At 42.4% G+C, this 20,932-nt stretch overlaps 1 long non-coding RNA gene across 1 annotated transcript; it reads left to right on the top strand.

Moving 5' to 3' along the window:
- The first annotated feature begins 12,851 nt into the window (after positions 1-12,851).
- LOC143277963 (uncharacterized) lies at positions 12,852-17,991 on the top strand. The gene is made up of 3 exons (XR_013053818.1): positions 12,852-12,932; positions 15,881-16,043; positions 17,339-17,991. It is a non-coding gene; the product is annotated as an uncharacterized LOC143277963 (long non-coding RNA).
- Positions 17,992-20,932: the final 2,941 nt, after the last annotated feature.

The raw sequence follows: 20,932 nt of genomic DNA, 5'->3' as shown, positions 1-20,932 counted from the left end.
TCGCGTCAGCTGCCCTTGTGCCGGAGTTCAGGTCGCAAGCACTGGCATTGAGACAGAGATACTAAGATGTTCGTGTCAGTGATTTTAGAGGACATCCGTCAGGTCAGTGGTGGCTGATGAAACATGTAACACGACTGAATAAACTCTGAGAAGTGTAAATCGTGACAACTTGAAAACGGTTGTGATGGGACGGAAAATCAGTTGTGGGGAAAAACCACATGCTAAATTTAATCCGGCCGCAGAGATTCAGAACCACAACTTACAATCCAAATTTTGTTGTTGCTTTTTTTTTTTTAAATAGATAAACATATTGCACACATCCCTGCCACTGCCACTTCTTTAAATAATTATGATTCTAATTTACCATTTAAAAGTTGTCACGTGGTTTTTGCACGTGTGTCTGTATATGTATTAACGGTTCTCCCCCCAGACAGCTCTTTATTGTTACTTGAAGTTATTCAGTGTACTCAGTTCAATCAATGTGTCAGATCAAACACGTTTCGAGTCAGTGGGCATGTGCGACGTAGGGAAGGGCTCAATTATAGCTAGTAGATAATACACTTAATCCACCGCATTGCAAGATCGCTGACGGCAAGCTTCTGTTAAAAAAAAGAAAAGAAAAAAAAAGGATAAAAGTTTTTCTTTGATTCGGCGTCACTTTGGCTGATAAATGAATCAAGCTATATTTGAACAAGAGAGAGAGAGAGACTGAAAAAAAACAAAAAAAAAACCCACAAAAAACAAACAAACAAAAAAAAAAAAAAAAAAAATTGCACTGAGAGAAAGTGTATGATTTCTGAACCGCCAAATGAGAGGCTGAATCCCACGGCCGACAGTGTGAACTTGTGATCCTATTAAAGACAACTGCACACGGCGTCCGGTCGGCTTTATACCGTTGTTTTTTGTTTTGTTTTTTGTTTTGTTTGTGTGTGTGTGTGTGTGTGTTTGATTTTGTTGTTGTTGTTGTTGTTGTTTGTTTGTTTTTTGTTTTTTTTTCCAAGAAGACTCAAGTTAGTCAAAGCATGCGACCAGACATGACTTGATCACATCTGCTGTAAAAAAAAAAAATAAATAAATAAAAATAAAAAAAATAAATAAAATAAATAAACTGACTTTTTATTTTAAGTGTTACAGTTTTGAGAGTAATCCTATGATCGAGAGACTGCCTGGCACTGACTTTGTCGCTTTTGTTTTCCCGTGTCACGGTTCTAACTAAACCTTTCCCGACTGCGGCGACACCACAACCGCCGGCGTTTATGGAGACGTTGCCGCGGATTCTCGTCACGGCTTTATGTATTGTGTTACTCTACGGTGAGTGATCCAATCAGAGACTGCCACGTTGCAAGTCACGTCGGCTTGATAAACATACGGCTTTGACGGTGAGGTTACCCCAACTGAACAGGACCGTGCACACACCATTTCAGTTCACTACAAGCAACTTAAGACCTTCTCAAGGGGGTCATGTCAATACCCAGGTCGATTAATTAAATCATAAAATAGTTGTAGATGGCCATGGCCTAAATTGAACGTCGCAAATGCCGGCTCCGTCACTAGTCGGCTTTAGCCGGACCGGACGTGAAACTGACGACTGCACCAACAAGACACTGCCACGTTTGAGGTTTATAGTGCCGTGAGTTACTTCGTGCGTAGGTGGTTTGAAAGAAAAGGGGACCCCGCTGTGTCAGTGATTGATTGAAGGAACCGCCAGGTCTTTTCGTCCACTCCGCCGCTGGCCCGGCGGAGCATTCAGTTCGCACTGTCACGCATGCCGATGTGCGCGGCAGAATCTTCAAGATGCCCCGCCGGGCCGCCGCCGCCGCCGCGCCGTAACCGTCCGGCGAAACTGAACGGTTTCCCGGTCGCAGTTTCGCCCGCGCTCACTGCACGCACATACACACAGAGAGACACACTGACATACACACACACACGCACACACATAGACACTGACGGACACACACGGCACATACACACACACACACACACACACACACACACACACACACACACACACACACGGCAGACACACACACACACACACACACACACACACAGGTATATACACACTCACTGCAAAAACACTGCTGACGTGCGCGTGCTGTATAACACACTGGCACGCTACACGCATATGCACACACACACACATACACTCCGTCACACACGCACACACACACACACACACACACACACACTCACATACACATGCGCGCGCGCACACAAACACACACACACACACACACACGTATATACACACTCACTGCAAAAGCACTGCTGACATGCGCGCGCTGTATAACACACGCACACGCTACACTGACTGACGCATCTGATATGCACGCATACACACACTCACACACACACACACACACACACACACACACTCACACACACATGCGCGCGCGCACACAAACTCACACACACACACACGTATATACACACTTACTGCAAAAGTACTGCTGACATGCGCGCGCTGTACAACACACGCACACGCTACACTGACTGACGCATATGCACGCATACACACACTCACATACACTCCGTCACACACACACACACACACACACACACACTCACCTTCAACTGATCACACACAGAGTTTCAGTTTCAACGACTGAGCTGTAGAAGCTTAATTGTGGACTGGTTCATGCTGAACCACACGTGCACACCCACCCCCACCTCCACCCCCACCCCCGGCCCACCCCCGCACCCACACCCAAACACACTGACCTGCCGGTGTCACAGAAATGCACTCACACTCCACTGCAATTGCACCCGCCGGCAGAAAAGGTGACTATGACAATTTCACAAACAACAGCATTGTGAACAGACTGATCTTTACAATAATGATAATATCATCATCATCATCATCATCATGTGTGTGTGTAGTGTGTGTGTGTGTGTGTGTGTGTGTGTGTGTGTGTGTGTGTGTTCGTTTTTCAGTTTAGCGTCTTTTCACTATCAGTGATAATAGTGTGTGTATGTGTGTCAGTGTGTGTGTGTGTGTGTGTGTAGGTCCTACAGTGTGTGTGTTGATGTTGAGAGGGAGAGAGGCAGAGAGAGAGAGAGAGAGAGAGAGAGAGAGGATGCTATTGTGAGTGAGTAAACGAGCGTGTGACTGAGTGACTGAATGTGTCTGTGGTAGTTTCCATCATGCACTGAGAGTTCTTTCCCCTCAACATGAAACCAACTCACTCAGGAAACCGTTATCGATCGACGCGTGGTTTAAAGCGTTGGACTTTCAATCTGAGGGTCCCGGGTTCGAATCACGGTGACGGCGCCTGGTGGGTACAGGGTGGAGATTTTTCCGATCTCCCAGGTCAACATATGTGCAGACCTGCTAGTGCCTGAACCCCCTTCGTCGTGTGTATACGCAAGCAGAAGATCAAATACGCACGTTAAAGATCATCCTGTAATCCATGTCAGCGTTCGGTGGGTTATGGAAACAAGAACGTACCGAGCATGCACACCCCCGAAAGCGGAGTATGGCTGCCTACATGGCGGGTTAAAAACGGTCATACACGTAAAAGCCCACACGCGCATATACGAGTGAACTCAGTGGGAGTTGCAGCCCAGGAACACAGAAGAAGAAGAAGAAGATCGATGCATAGACTGCTGTTTCTGACTCTACCTTCAGGAATTGAACTGACTGATAAGCAGGAGAAAGCCCATCCTGGAACTGTTTGTTATCAGAGGAAGCTCCTTGTCGCTGATAAGGACTGGCCTCACTCAGTGCCACCTGAGAGGCTGATTTTCCACTGAGAATGAACTGAATGACTGAGGCAAGGAGAGTTTTCAGTTTCAGTAGCTCAAGGAGGCGTCACTGCGTTCGGACAAAACCATATACGCTACACCACATCTGCCAAGCCAAGCAGATGCCTGACCAGCAGCGTAACCCAACGCGCTTAGTCAGGCCTTGAAAAAAAACAAAAAAAAAAAAAAAAAAACCCCAAAAAACAAACAAGGAGAGTGAATGCTGGGATTGGTACTAGTGTACGTCAGTGGTGAGGGGAGGGGGTGGGGTGTGTGGAGGTACGTGTGTGTGTGTCGTGAGAGAGAGACAGAGAGAGGGTGTGGGGGGGGGGGGGGGGGGGGGGGGGGGGGGGGGGGGGGGGGGGGAATGTGTGTTTGTGTGGAAAGAGAATAAGGGAGAGAGACTGAGAAATAACCGTTGTGTCATTGTCAGTAGAAAAAGAGAGAGAGGGGAGAGAGAGAGAGTGTGTGTGTGTCGTGAGAGAGAGAGAGAGAGGAGGTGGACAGTGTGTTTGTGTGGAAAGAGAATCAGTAAGGAATAACGTGTGTCATTGTCAGTAGAGAAAGAGAGAGAGAGAGAGTGTGTGTGTGTGGTGAAAGAGAGAGAGAGAGGGAGGAGGTGGACAGTGTGTTTGTGTGGAAAGAGAATCAGCCGTAAGGGAGAGAGAAATATAACGTGTGTCATTGTCAGTAGAGAGAGAGAGTGTGTGTGTGTGTATGTGTGTGTGAGAGAGAGAGAGAGATAGAGGGGAAGGGGGTGGTGGAGAGAGAGTGTGTGGGTTTGTGTGGAAAGTGAACAGTGCGGGAGAGAGAGAAATAACTGACGTCTTCCATTGTCAGTAGAGAAAGAGTTCGTGTGTGTGTGTGTGTGTGTGTGTGTGTGCCGGTGTGTGTGCTGTGTGTGTGTGTGTTGAGAGAGAAGCACACACACACACACACACACACACACACACACACACCCCTCCCCCCCCCCCCCCACACACACAAAGAATACCATTGTGGATAAGTCAGTGAGCGCGTGACTATGTCACTGAGTATGTCTGTGCCGCAATGACTGTACCGATCATGCATCCGGGTCTTTACTTCCCCGCCATTTCCGGTGACAAAGGACATGTCTCAGTCAGGAAACCGACCTTCTTCTTCTTCTTCTTCTTTTGCGTTCGTGGGCTGTAACTCCCACGTTCACTCGTATGCACACGAGTGGGCTTTTACGTGTATGACCGTTTTTACCCCGCCATGTAGGCAGCCATACTCCGTTTTCGGGGGTAGGAAACCAACCAGCGGCCCCGGGGAACCATTGTCAATTCGATCCAGAGCAAAGGCTGTGTCGACCGACCCTGAACTTCACGAACAGCGAGAGCTGAGTGAAGATGTAAATCCACACACAAACTGTTATTAAAGGAACCATCTGACACAGGCCTCAATGTCTCTGGCAGGACTGGCCTACCGCCCGGCTGAGATCTTCCAGAACGAATAAGAATGGAGGAGGAGGAGGAGGAGGATGTGGATCATATAGCGCCAGTCTTCTGACGGTAACCTCTTCTTCTTCTTCTGCGTTCGTGGGCTGCAACTCCCACGTTCACTCGTATGCACACGAGTGGGCTTTTACGTGTATGACCGTTCTTACCCCGCCAGGTAGGCAGCCATACTCCGTTTTCGGGGGTCTGACGGTGACCAAGCTCCAAGCGCTTTACAAACACCGAGTCGTTTGCGCAACAGGATGGGGTCTGGTACTACTATCTGGAACTGCCGGGTCCAGAAACCTCACTGATTACATTCAGGGGGGAATCAGTGAATGAAACTCAAGTTATGTAAACTGGTAGATAAAAATTGGTAGATATACACCGTTCCTTTGTTTTTGTTTTGTTTTGTTTTGTTTTTTCTTTCAGTGTGTTACCGTTGAGACTCTCTCTCTCTCTCTCTCTCTCTCTCTCTCTCTCTCTCTCTCTCTCTCTGTCACTGTCACTATATGTCTGTTGTCAGCCTCCCCTACCTTCTTTACTCTTCCCCTTGTCCATTCTTCCTTCCGCTCTCCACCACGCCCCTACCCTATTGTCCTCGTTGTTATTCATCTATCGCGATATTGTATTGTACATAAGTTCTATGTTTATGTTTGCACATGCTTATGCAATTTTGACGTTGGTGTTGTGAATTGACTCTACCTTTTGTTGTTGTTTTTGTTTTTGTTTTTTTGTTGTTGTTTTTTTACCAATTATTATTTATGCCCAGGCTGGATGTAAACAAGTACTTTGAGCTTACTCCTTTACCCTCGTAAAATAAAATTTCGTTCGTTCGTTCGTTCGTTCGTTCGTTCTCTCTCTGTCTCGATTTGTAGGTCAGACCTCAGATCGTTCCGATTCATACTTTTCAACAACTGACTGACTCCTATGATAAAGTTAGTTATCTATTGCTTTGTTGTACTCCGGGAGGTGGATATTTCTTTCCGAGAAACACTACTGGGTGAAGCTGTCGGTTCAGAAAATTAATAAAGGCTGGAAAAAAAATCAGTTGCAATAATATATTGGGTCTGTGATTATAATTATAAAAGATAAGCCGGCGCATCCATTTTCACGGCTACCTCAGTGACGACGCCGGCGAACAGCTCACGACGTCAGTTTCAGTTTCAAGGATCAGGGGTGGGTTTGTATGAGCGACTGAGCTTGGCAGCATTAAGTTTGCTTATCGTTCAGAATATTCCTAACTCGATCTTTATTTCACAGTATTCAAAGCCAGACCACTCCGGCGAGCAGAGCAACTGACTGAAGCGCTCCACGCGGTCAAATCCCGACTGGTACAGCTCCCGCTCATTATTTGCGCTACTTTGATCCATGATCCGTGCGCTAAAAAAAAAAAAAAAAAAAAATTCTTGGGTGGTTAAAGAAAATCTTAAAAGGGTGGGGGGGGGGGGGGCGGGGGGGGGGGGGTAAAATCGTTTATTTTCCATGCCATTATCACAGAACGCAAAGCCGCGAACATGCAGGACTCGACATACATTACAACGAACTGGTCGGTGCTTTTTCTGCAGTGTTCAGAGAAACTTCAAGCTGAGTACAGCAGGAGCCCAGTCATTCAGTATCAGTATCACTGTATCAGTAGCTCAAGGAGGCGTCACTGTGTTCAGTCAAATCCATATACGCTACACCACATCTGCCAAGCAGGTGCGTGACCAGCAGCGTAACCCAACGCGCTTAGTCAGGCCATGAGAAAAATAAAATAAAATAAGATAAAATGAATAAATACACACACACACACACACACACACACACACACACTTTTTAATAAAATAAAATAAAATGAATAAATAAATAAATGAAATAAATAAATAAAAAATAATAGATAAATACATAAAAAATACTACTACTACTAATAATAATGATATTTATAAGGCGCAAAATCTTCACTGAAGTCAACTCTAAGCGCGCGTACACACACACACACACACACACACACACACACACACACACACACACACACACAATTCACTATGACATAACTGAATAAACAAGCACCAAACCGAACAGCATTAATTAGGACCGTGGGTGTTGACACAGACTTAAGAGATTTGCATGACCACTCCCAGTTTCAGTTTCAGTAGCTCAAGGAGGCGTCACTGCGTTCGGACAAATCCATATACGCTTCACCACATCTGCCAAGCAGATGCCTGACCAGCAGCGTAACCCAACGCGCTTAGTCAGGCCTTGACCACTCCCAAAGACGATGATTAACTCTCTCCATACGAACGGCGAAAGAGACGATGTTAACAGCGTTTCAGCCCAATTACCATCATCAAAATATATCAAGCGTAAGGCTCTCATACTGAAGAGGTGAATGTTGACAAAGAATACCACAATTCTGACGACGGAAGCTAAAGGTTGGGTCATTCAGACACCCACTGGACATCCAAGGGGTCTGTGTAGAGGAGAAGAGAGGACTGGTCGTACTGAGTGAGTTAACATCATCGCACGAAGATCTCGAGACTGGTCACTCCCGATCGAGAACCCGACGTTCCTTACGGCTGATTCTGACTCTAACCCTAACCACTCTCACAACATAGCGGGCGTTGCCATTTGACACAAATAACAGCCAGTTAACTCACTCAGTACGGCCAGTCCTCTCTTCTCCTCTTACACAGACCCCTCGGATGTCCAGTGGGTGTCTCAATGACCCAACCTTTAGCTTCCGTCGTCAGAATTGTGGTATTCTTTGTCAACATTCACCTCTTCAGTATAAGAGCCTTCCGCTTGCAATATTTTGATGATGGTAATTGGGGTGAAACGCTGTTAACGTCGTCTCTTTCGCCGGTCGTATGGAGAGAGTTAATTAAGCAGTCTACAAGATACCGAGGCAGAGCTGAAGCAGCAAGGGACCAACTGGACTGGAACGGCCAGAACAGCCCAGAACAGAGTGCGATGGCGAGGGGTCGTACGATGGCCTATGCTCCACCAGGAGCGATGGGCAAAATGAACGAAATGAAGCAGTCTACAGGTGTGTCTACCTATCAGGCCTGCCTCTGCTCTTTCCTCAGTGCAAAACTAGCAGACACAGCAGCCAGCAAACCACACTTACTGACGATGATTCCAGAATTATTCATGAGGTCACCAGTGCTTTCGATATAATTATTATACATAATTCTCCCAGACACATGGTCTCGCTATTTCTTTTATATTTTTTTCAAAATCTTTTTATTTTATATATTTTTTTAAATATACAAATATGTCTAGAATAGAATAGAATAGGACAGAATAGAATAGAATATGTCTTTATTACCAAGTGTACCGGGGTCACAAGGAATATTAGAGGGGGTGGCGGGGGGGGGGGGGGGGGGGGGTTAGTACATAACAAGATACACAATCACGCACTACACACACACACACACACACACACACAGACGCGCGCGTTTGAACAGAAACTGCATATTGCATGTGGATGGGGCTGATGACTGGATCTTTCGGTAGATGGCTGTTGGTTGCACAATTCTATTTATCACTCTGGATTTGTTCGAAAGACATGGCATTGACTGCCGCTTTGGGGAAAAAGCTATTGGCGAAGCGATTGGTTTTCGTCCTTATAGCCTACTTCTGTACCGTCGACCAGAGGGGAGCATCTCGAAAATCCCAAAAGCTAGATGTGATTCGTCCTGGCTGATTGATTTTGCTTTTTTGAGTAGCCGCTTATAATATATGTCTTCTAGAGAAGGTAGATCAGCCCCGGTAATCTTGGTGGCAGTTTTTACGATTCTGTTAAGGGCTGCAACTTCTGCCTTGGAAATGTTTACGTACCAAACAGTACGGAAATTAAATTAAAATGATAATTTAATTCTTTTACCATGCTTATCCTGGGCCGACTTCTTTAGTGCACTCTCTCCCAGAGGCAGTATCGACTTCTTCAGTTTCCTCAAGAACTACAACATGATTCCAGCTGGGCAGTCCCAATCTGAAACCAGGCCATTTTTCTTGTCAGGACTTATTACAGTCAAGCATGATAACAACAACAACAACAACAGCAACAACTAAGTTTGAAAAAATATTATTTCAAGTACATGAGATGTTAGACATTTAATTTGGTGCCTGTGTCTGGGGTACCGTGTTTTGAGGTTGTTCCATCAATGCTAACAACAACAACAACAGCAACAGCAAAGTTTGAAAAAAATATTATTTCAAGAACATGAGATGTTAGACATTTAATTTGGTGCCTGTGTCTGGGGTACCGTGTTTTGAGGTTGTTCCATCAATGCTAACAACAACAACAACAGCAACAGCAAAGTTTGAAAAAAATATTATTTCAAGAACATGAGATGTTAGACATTTAATTTGGTGCCTGTGTCTGGGGTACCGTGTTTTGAGGTTGTTCCATCAATGCTAACAACAACAACAACAACAACAACAACAGCAACAGCAAAGTTTGAAAAAAATATTATTTCAAGTACATGAGATGTTAGACATTTAATTTGGTGCCTGTGTCTGGGGTACCGTGTTTTGAGGTTGTTCCATCAATGCTAACAACAACAACAAAGTTTGAAAAAAATATTATTTCAAGTACATGAGATGTTAGACATTTAATTTGGTGCCTGTGTCTGGGGTACCGTGTTTTGAGGTTGTTCCATCAATGCTAACAACAACAACAACAACAACAGCAACAGCAAAGTTTGAAAAAAATATTATTTCAAGTACATGAGATGTTAGACATTTAATTTGGTGCCTGTGTCTGGGGTACCGTGTTTTGAGGTTGTTCCATCAATGCTAACAACAACAACAAAGTTTGAAAAAAAATATTATTTCAAGTACATGAGATGTTAGACATTTAATTTGGTGCCTGTGTCTGGGGTACCGTGTTTTGAGGTTGTTCCATCAATGCTAACAACAACAACAAAGTTTGAAAAAATATTATTTCAAGTACATGAGATGTTAGACATTTAATTTGGTGCCTGTGTCTGGGGTACCGTGTTTTGAGGTTGTTCCATCAATGCTGCAAGCTGCTTCCTCTCGGTATGATCATCGGTTATGAAAGTATCACAAGAGGCAAAATAGGTATTTTAAAGTGTACACCATTAGTAACGTCAAACCTGTTTTAACTACTAAAATTAAAAAGGATGGGTTTGTCAAGAAGCATCCTGGTTTAGCACAATTTACCAATAAATGTCATACTGTAAATGCCGGGCAGTATACGTCACAACACAAACATGTCAAACTCAGAGGTTAAACAAACTACAGCAGGTCCACAGTCCATGGTCCGTAGACCAAAGAATCCAATCCTGGTTTACCACAACTGACCAATAACTGTCATACTGTAAATGCCGGGCAGTATACGTCACAACACAAACATGTCAAACCCAAAGGTTAAGCAAACTACAGCAGGGTCCTCATTACATGGTCGGTTGACCAAAGAATCACAAAGTCAAGTTCTGGTACACTGTTCGGAGATCCCACGAAGATGGAAAGTTTACTTAGCTGACAAGTTACAGTCACAATGTTTTGGTGGCAACGGCTTCTCCAAGAGAAGGGCCAACACACCGCGGTTTACGCTAGATATTAGTTAGTCAATATTTTTCCCCAGCCCCACTATATAGGCACCTACCAACCAAGCCCCTCGGAACTCTCACACCGAGTCTCTCTTACGACCAACACCCTCAGCTCTTCAGCTCCTCCGAGCCTGCGCTAGCCACCTGCAATATGTGTACAGGTATGTGTGACCTCTACCATGTTCTTGTTAGGACAGAGAATATTTTAGCATGATGATAACTTAGCATGAAGCCAAGAATAATGTAGCTGCAACTAAATGTGTTGCTAGAAATTCAGCCACCTGCAATATGTGTACAGGTATGTGTGACCTCTACCATGTTCTTGTTAGGACAGAGAATATTTTAGCATGATGATAAATTAGCATGAAGCCAAGAATAATGTGGCTGAAATAAACGCACGTGTTGCTAGAAATTCAAATACTGTCTGTGTCTGTGTTTAGCTAGTTAATACCTTGTTTCATCTTGGTGTGACTGATAGTTTGACGGAGGAGGATATTCGAACCTCTTGTTAGCAGCTACTTGAAATGTTAGCTAGTGATGAAATTCTTCTCGTCTTACTCTGTCTTGGTGCTCTGTGTCGTACTAGCCAATGAATTCAGCTCGGGACCTACCATGTGATAGAAATACACGTGAACTTCCGGTCGTGTGATAGTCAGTGGAGGTAAACACACGTATTTCCCTCCGTGTGATAATTGGTGAAGATGACTCCCCAATTCCATTTAGTGTAACACCACGTAGGGTAGAAATTCACACGTATTTTCCCGTCGTGTGATAAAAGCATGCATGCACACCGTCAATATTATTTTCTTTTCATGGTCAGTAGATGTGAAGTCTTCTCGTCACACTTCAGTTGACAACCGCTGGGAAGCTTTTTGTCTGATTGCGCCTTATAGATATTATTATTAGTCGTAGTAGTTCTTTTTTTTTAATGTATTTATCTATCATTTATTTATTTACTTATTTCTTTTTATTTTATTTTATATTATTTATTATTATTATTGTTATAATTTGTTTTCATTTATTTTATCTTATATTTATTTTATTTATTATTTTATTATTATTATTTTATTATTATTTTATTTATTTATTATTTTCATTTAATTTATTTTATTTATCTATTTTTTTTTTATTGTCTTCTTTTATTTATTTTTATTTTTTTCTCAAGGTCTGAGTAAGCGCGTTGGGTTAGAATGATTATGACGCTTCTCTGCCAATACACTGAGTGTCCGGTCCGTGGCGGTAGGCCGGTCTGGTTTCCTTCCCGGGCCGCTCTCGCCCTTAGTCTCCAAAGTTTGACTGCTGAGAAAAATCAAACCGTGAGCGTCCGTCATGTCAGTCATTCGGATGAGACGAGAAATCGAGGTCGCTCGTTCGTTTATTTATCAGTTCATAGTCTGTTCATCTGAGATGATGATATCAAGATTATGCGGATATTAATCGCGGAGGTCCCGGGGATACCCCGTGTGCAGCACGCACGGCTGGCACACTAAACTGAAAAGAACCACAGCAACAAAAATGTCATTGTCATGTGGTGAAATTCTGTAGAGGAAATCCACTCCTATGTCAGTATCACGGCAGGCAAAATAGGGCCTCGGTGGTCGGCGACTGAGGCTCTAAGGCATCAGTCCAATTTGAGTTCGGATTTGAAGTTAGCCGGGCACTGAACAATAGTTGCCTCAAAGGTTCATTGAGTCCGTTAGAATCACGGCATGTTAGTTTGAAGGCATATGGTTAGATGATAGCCACTGGAGAGCATGTGTCACAGCTTCCATCAAATACCAAACACCAACAAAACTATGCCTTCTCCACTGTTTCACACACAGCGCATTCATGGCAATACCACATCTCCAGAAACATCCACTTCGTCCTCTCCAACGTCACATATAAATCTTCAAATACTATCCTTCCTTCCAACGCGACATAAAGCATCCAACATCAAAGACTATATATTAAAGAAAGAAGGAAAAAAAAAGTGCACGCTGCTGACATCGTTTCTTTTGATTTCCATGAGATGCAGGTTTGGGATGTTTCGATATCTTTGGAACGGTTTCGGTAAAAACAAATTGGCAAACAGCAAAGTTTACAACGCCGACTGTTGTTACCTCCCTTCGAAGCACTGGTGACGCTGTCACCGATCGGTCTTCGGTGTCGTCTCAAGAAAATCTGGATCGTAAGTGCATTATTTATTTATTACAATAGTGGTCATTCTCAGTGACATTCTCAAAGTCCTATTTTAGTATTGAAAGTTCATGGATATATTTTTACGGCAGTTTTCTTGTTTAAATGAAACAGTATTATCATGTGTAGACATAACCCATTTTCAGTTGTTTTTAGAAATTTGACACAATTTAGTTTTAGTCTCGGTTTTCAGGGTTACCAGTGTCCTCAGTTTTGACAGATCCAGTCGTCAAACAGACATGTAGCCATCTTGTTATCCTCGAAAAATCGTCTGCAAAATCGTCTGCAGTGTCGCCTTTATATGGTTTCGTTTGTGTCCGCCAGAGAGCCACTCTTACATTTTTGGCCTCGGAAACTACGCAGAGACGGAATAAAATTAACATGGCGGCTAGACACGTCGGTTCTTGTACATGGTGTGAGTAATTTCGCATCGTACCGTGCTTGATTCCTGATCAGAAGCGTCATTTACATGCCGTATGGCATTTCTTATGTGCCAGCATAACTGCATTGCAAAACGGACGTAAAGTTTCCTTAAATAGGTCGCAGAATTTAGGATAAAAAAAAAAGGACATGACCTCCATGTCAATCTCCGTCATACAGTGGTCTGAAAGGAGAATGATGGCAAGTCTTGTGGCTGGCTATTTCTTAGTTCTAGTTTTGCATAAGATTATGGATTTATCATTAAAAAGATACAACTGGAATTTCCTTTTACATCCCAACTTCTGCATCATGGTTTGCTTCACCTTCAAGGAGTGTTTCAAGGGGCTGATGTTGACACATCATAACCGGATCTGTTTGACCTTTAGCACACCATGTAGTACTGTTTCCTCAGCAGCCATATTGTTTTCTATAAAATTAATATGAGAGGTGGATTTTATCAAAATTTGTGGACAACTTGAGTATTTACTTCATTATTGTTATGCAAGAAAATGGCCCCTTTGAGTAAAATTGAGATCGGACCAAGACAGGTACTTAGTAAGCTAACTTTTACATTCATTGCCATTTTGATTACATCATTGAGCAACCAGCGAACCATTCTTTGATTCTTGGGTAGTGTTTTTATAACCCAAATTAAAGGTACTATACTACTAATAGACTTAAATAACATTACCTTTAAAGTGCCTTTTTTCTTTATACTGTGTGTTTGTACAGATATATATATATATATATATATATATATATATCAGAAGAAAAAAAAGTATATGTTGCATCTGTTCACCAGAATGGAATTAAATGTCTGCACATTAAGCTGGCATTTTTAGGAAGTTTTAGTGACATTTGGTAACTGTGAAGATTTGGATTTCCACAAACCAGAGGAAAGTGCTTTTCTCAAATCAGACTGACACAGGTAACAGTTACACTGACGACTGTAGAGCTGATGTCTTCCAGCTGCACTGCTTTGCTTTTGTTTCCACTTTTTTCTTTGCATTAACTGGACCACAGTTTAGATAATGTTTACAATCCAGAGTAGTAATAATAATAATAATAATGGATACTTACATAGCACACTATCCAGAAATCTGCTCTAGGTGCTTTACAAAAACGCTTTTGTTAACATAAAACATTATATCTATGTTACATACACACACCAAAATGTGACCACACACACACACACACACACACACACACACACACACACACACACACACACACACACACACACACACACACACTGCATACATACATTTTAACATACATGTGTATCTAACAGCTACCCTAACACATACGCACACATAGGCAGGCACAAACTTACATAAACACACGCACACACAATACACATTCAACAACATGCATGTAGTTATGTACACATACATATGTATACACACATAGTCAAGCACACCTAATGAAAAGGAAGTGGACCTGCCACAATTGAACTTATTAGTAAGCATAGTAGTAAGCATAAATCAGTGCTTCAGCATTGCAGAATAAGAACAAAGTTTAGTATTGACTGGTGTATTTTTTATGTTCATCATGAAACAGCGAACGTTATCACTTAGCCTCTTCACACCTTCAAAAACACACCATACACACATACAATATTTGCATAAAATCCATTTTAAATACCAAGGAGTATGGTGGACAAAGTACAATTTCATTTTCAAAATTTTTTTTGTGGGCGCTGGGGGCAGGAGTAGGAGGTGGTTTTCCCTGACCCATTAATTTTGTAAATGACCCATTGGACAGAAAAATAATAAAAAGAAAAGGGGGAAAAAAAAGAAGATAAAACTAGGCAATCATAAATGAGTAAATTGAAAAACAAAATAACCAAGGCTTGTTCAGTGAAATTTTGTATGTACAGACAAGCTTGCATAAGCTCGCTCACTCACACACACACACACACACACATAGTGTATGGACATGACTATCTAACACTTGACAACAGACACATTAGACAAGTGGATTGAATTTTGTGCACACATACACATTAAGCACACATTATGTGTAAATCCCAGAAACATCTGAAGCATACGTGTAGATTTGCACAGCGGCACACATTCCTAAGTGTCACAGTCCACACACATGGGCAATTGCACAGTTTTGCCACTGTATCCAAACACCTACAATGCAATTGCTGCTTCCGTGTCATGTGCACAACCAGCATATTTCTTCAGTATTTTGCATTTGTGAAGACCAAGAAGGAACCTTTTAAAAAAACGTGTCTCCTTATTCAAGTTATTGGTGGTTTGCAGATGATGCCAATGTTTTGTTCCAAATATTTATTTACTTTCCAGTGTCTCAGCCACCTCTTGTTTTTTTCTACTTTGAGAGTGCCAGTTTTACTGTGGGTGTTTGAAATACGTTTTATTTGAGTTGATTGTAGGAGGAGGTTTTGAAATGTTTTGATTTAGTTGATTGCAGGAGGATGTTCTAAAATGTTGCAGGAGGATGTTTTAAAATACAGTTTATGTTTTTTTGTTTATTTAATTTAGTTAATTGCAGATGGCTGTGTTGAGAGAACAGTGGAAGGCTGCAGCCCAGATGCTGACTGCTGTGTCTGTTCCCACTGCCCCCAAATGTGCAGTTCATGCATCAGCCACATCCAGACCTACCAGAACTGACAAGAGTTGTACAACCAGCCGTCATAGTCTTTGGGCCACCGCCGGTATGTATTGTCCAGCATCATTGGTTTAAAATATTGTAAATATAATCAGTGTACATATTACGAGCATGCATGCACATGTGTGTGAATTTGTGTATCACTATATTATATGTATTTGGTTGTTGAACAATATAGATTGAGGTAATTCTCTGGAAACGTATACCACTTCTGTGACATACCAGTCCAAAAATGAACTTGTGTTTTCTGACTGAAAAGCACACTGAAGGAAGGAAGAACATCTCCTGCAAACATTTCCAGAAAATTAGAGCTGGCCATGTTTTGGTTTTTGTGTAATTGATGATGGACCAGTGTTAGTCCGTAACATCCCCTGTGTGTTATGGACGTTATGTATGGCGGTAATTAAATGAACTTGTCAAAGATTTTGTTGTTTTTTGTATAGCTTTGAGCTTCTGCTTAAAATCCATTGATACAACCACTAAATTGATACCAAAATCATATATTTTTTTTATTTGCATGTGTGCTTGTGAGCATTTTTCTTTTGGGTGACGTGACTGTAAGGTGGTTGGAAACAGATGTCAAACAAGACGATGTCTGCTACACATGAGATGTCATTCTGCACACTTGATCGGTTTTCTCTGAATTGCGGCAAAATCAGAACAAACTCGGGAAAACAGTTCCTCTCATAGCACTGTGGTAAATGTTGTAATCACTTGTCAGCCAGAACTTACATCCAGAAATGGAGAGATTGAGTGTAAATGCCCACAAGAAAGCCTGGCCGAGTTCAGAGCGTTTCACAAGCAAGTTATTCCAGTCTTCTTTAGCTGGGTGCTAACAACTTCAGTGGCGACAAAGGAACACTAACTGAATGAATTAACATGCGCAAAATGATATACTTTTATTTGAAGTAACTTAAAAGTGTGCATTTTTTTCCCCCCCAGATCCAAAGGTTAGGAATGATGTGATTCATTCATTTAGTAAAATACACTAGTGATATATTTATCATGATATATTTTAGTGCTTTGCCGCTCCTTCAATTCGTCAGATTAATATTTGTGTGTGTGTGAGGTCAGGTAGTCCCATGTCACAAACTGGCAGTTGGCTATGACCATATTTTCACATGGAAATTATTGCAAACACACAAATGATGGACTAGAAACTGACACTGTTTTGGTAGTTTATACAATGCAGTAACTATAAGGAAATTATGTGATGCAATTCCAATGTAGTTCAAGCTGTGCATTGATCAGGGCAACCCCCCAAGTGGTATACGTTTCCAGAGAAGGACCCATTTATCCTCTTGACATGCCCATGTACTTGAAAAAGGATACTTTTTGCAGGGAGGCAAGTGACAAAATGATTTGGCCTGCTGACCTTTGATGGCACAGTCTTTCCACTTGTGATGGACCACATGATCCCGGAACTGATGCCGGTCTCTGGGGATGCTGTTGGACGGCAGGATGATATGGTGGAGATGGGGGTTGAACCTGTGTCACCTTCATACTGTGGATAAATGGAATATACTGGGACTGCCAGTATGGAACAAACTGCTTACAGCTGCCCAAGTCACATGTATGCCCCAGGTTTGACAGTTTTAGTCACCTCTTTGTAAAAAAAAAAAAAAAAAAAAAGCCTGGAATTGCATGGTGTGTTAAAACTTTATCTTTGAACTTGAAGAAATCTGTTTACTGTGCACAAAAACGTGGCAGGTTTTTCACATGAGAAAAGAAATCTGATGTGTAGTGCTTACCGTGCACAGCCACTTCAGTAGCAGTCATTCTCATTTCCAGATGGTGACCACCACCATCAATGGAAACGGGTACAAGACCTTCAGATGCATCTGATGGAAATAGGTGTGATGTCACTTCATCCGCTTCATAACCAGCAGACAACCTTGACTGAAGGGAGATTGGGATCCGTTCAAAGCCTGGCTCAGTCTCCAGGGCAGTCATTCTCAATTGCTCAAATGTTTCGGCCCCCACCTTTCAGACTTGGTATTATTTAATACGCACATTTAAATTAAAAAAAAATTTTTTTTATAACTTTCTGGAAAAGGTCAGAGTTCATGACAAAGTGGTGTGACCTTGGGGGAACAAGTAGTTTCATACAAGCACCAAAATGGAACTTTATCTTTGAAGCAATCTGATTGCTATGCTCAAAATGTGGCCTGTTTTGCATATGAGAAGAGAAATCTGACGAGGTGTTGTGCTTACCATGCACAGCCATTTCAATAGCAGTCCTCATTCTCATTTCCAGATGGTGATCTTTTCAAAATGCCAAGACAGAAGCGTGTCTTGGCAGACAGTCACCACCACCATCAGTGGAAACAGGTACAAGACCTTCAGGTGCATCTGATGGAAATAGGTGTGATGTCACTTCATCCACTTCATAACCAGCAGACGACCTTGACTGAAGGGAGATTGGGATCCGTTCAAAGCCTGGCTCAATCTCCAGGGCAGTCATTCTCAATTGCTCAAATGTTTCGGCCCCCACCTTTCAGACTTGGTATTATTTAATACGCACATTTAAATTTTTATTTTATTTTATAACTTTCTGGAAAAGGTCAGAGTTCATGACAAAGTGGTGTGACCTTGGGGGAACAAGTAGTTTCATACAAGCACCAAAATGGAACTTTATCTTTGAAGCAGTCTGATTGCTATGCTCAAAATGTGGCCCGTTTTGCACATGAGAAGAGAAATCTGACGAGGTGTTGTGCTTACCGTGCAATCCTCATTCGCATTTCCATGTGTCATGTTGGAATTGGCAAGCAATGAAATGATAGGTGTTTGATAAGCTTGGGAACACCCTCTGACAATTTATTGATTTTCACAGTGCAACAAAAAGTGTTCATAACCCAGTTATCACACCAGAAGTGAAGTCGGTGTTTCAACATCAATTTTTGCACATTTTTTTCTGTTGATTTACACTGCACAGTACATTTTGAAATACGTATGATATGTTGTTGACTTGATATTAATTCGCAAGCTTTTGAAAAATAATTTTCTTGAAAAGGTCCGAGTTCATGACAAAGTGGTGTGACCATGGGGGAACAAGTAGTTTCATACAAGCACCAAAATGGAACGAAATGCTATAGCTGCACGAGTCCATGCATGTCCCAGGTTTTACAGTTTCAGTCACCTCCTTTTAAAAGAAATGCCTAGAATTGCATGGTGTGTTAGAACTTCATCTTTGAAGCAATCTGATTACTGTGCACAAAAATGTGGCCCGTTTTGCATATGAGAAGAGAAATCTGGCGAGGTGCAGTGCTCATCATGCACAGCCATTTCAATAGCAGTCCTCATCCTCATTTCCAGATGGTGATCTTTTCAATATGCCAAGACAGAAGCGCGTCTTGGCAGACAGTTACCACCGCCATCAGTGGAAACAGGTACAAGACCTTCAGGTGCATCTGATGGAAATAGGTGTGATTGCACTTCATCCACTTCATAACCAGCAGACGACCTTGGCTGAAGGGAGATTGGGATCTGCTCCAAGCCTGGCTCAGTCTACAGGGCAGTCATTCTTAACTGCTGAGATGTTTCAGCCAACCTCAAATAATGCAAAACATTTCATTAAAAATTCCTGACAGTCAACACAGGCATGGGAAGCCACAGAGGCGGAGTCACAATAACAGTCATGACAGTCAACACAGACATGGGCAGCCACAGAGGTGGAGTCACAATAACAGTCGTGACAGTCAACACAGACATGGGGAGTCACAGAGGTGGAGTCACAATAACAGTCGTGACAGTCAACACAGACATGGGGAGTCACAGAGGTGGAGTCACAATAACAGTCGTGACAGTCAACACAGACATGGGCAGCCACAGAGGTGGAGTCACAATAACAGTCGTGACAGTCAATACATACATTGGTGTATGGAAAGGTGAGGTCACAGTAATATTCGTGACAGTCACTACATACATCGGGCGGCTGAGACAGTGGACATCTGTAGCTGTTGCTTGTTTGAGGAGTTGAGACAGGCAATATCTGTGCCTGTTGCTTGTTTGAGCAGTTGAGACAGGCAATATCTGTGCCTGTTGCTTGTTTGAGCAGTTGAGACAGTGCATATTTTTCTTCAGCACCTGGTGGACCAGGTGTTCGGCTACAGGGTCTGTCCCCAATCTCTGGACCAGCTGGCTGACGAGTGGAGCAGTCATTGAACGAGATCCTCCCATCTGTTGTTAAGAGCTGTAAGGAGGAGCCTGGCTCAGTCTACAGGGCAATCATTCTTAACTGCTGAGATGTTTCAGCCAACCTCAAATGATGCAAAACATTTCATTAAAAAGTCGCGATGAAGTCTGTATGGTTTCTGTAAGAATTGCGCCAGTATTGATGTTCGTAAAATTCAGACAACAAAGAACATTTGCATTCTATGAAAGCAGTGCAATAATTTCAGCTGCCCAGCTAACAGCCATGTCAATTCTATTCTTTTATATTCTATAACTAACAAAACCCAGCAGGTATGGCACTTTTGAAAGTTTATTACTTCCACAAAGTCCATTACGAAAAAATATACCATCTCTATTGGCAGCGTCTGGGGCCATATGTCATGTTCAAATTGGCAGGCAATGAAATGATGGGTGTTTGATATGCATGGGAACAGAAATGCAACACACTGGACTATTTATTGAGTTACATTGTGCAAAAAAAAAAAGCTTTCGTAACCCAGTATCACACCAAAAGTGAAACCAGTGTTTCAACATATTTTTCCACATTTTTTCTGTCACTTTACCATGTTTGCAGCTGGAGATAATCCACAGAATAAAACCACCAAGTTTGCACATGGAGTTTGGAAAACGTCAACAACAATGTTTGATAGTTAATTTCATATGTGTATTACAGTCAAAATCACAAAATTCAAACAAAACTGGTACAAAATAATGTTTCTGCTGCAGGAAACAGCCAGTGGTTAGTTCCTGGGCCTCTTGTGG

Source organism: Babylonia areolata, chromosome 35 (assembly GCF_041734735.1).
Source record: "Babylonia areolata isolate BAREFJ2019XMU chromosome 35, ASM4173473v1, whole genome shotgun sequence".
In the NCBI taxonomy this organism is placed as follows: Eukaryota; Metazoa; Mollusca; class Gastropoda; order Neogastropoda; family Buccinidae; genus Babylonia; species Babylonia areolata.
Note: the sequence above shows the minus strand (reverse complement) of the source record. Positions and strands in the feature narration are given on the sequence as shown.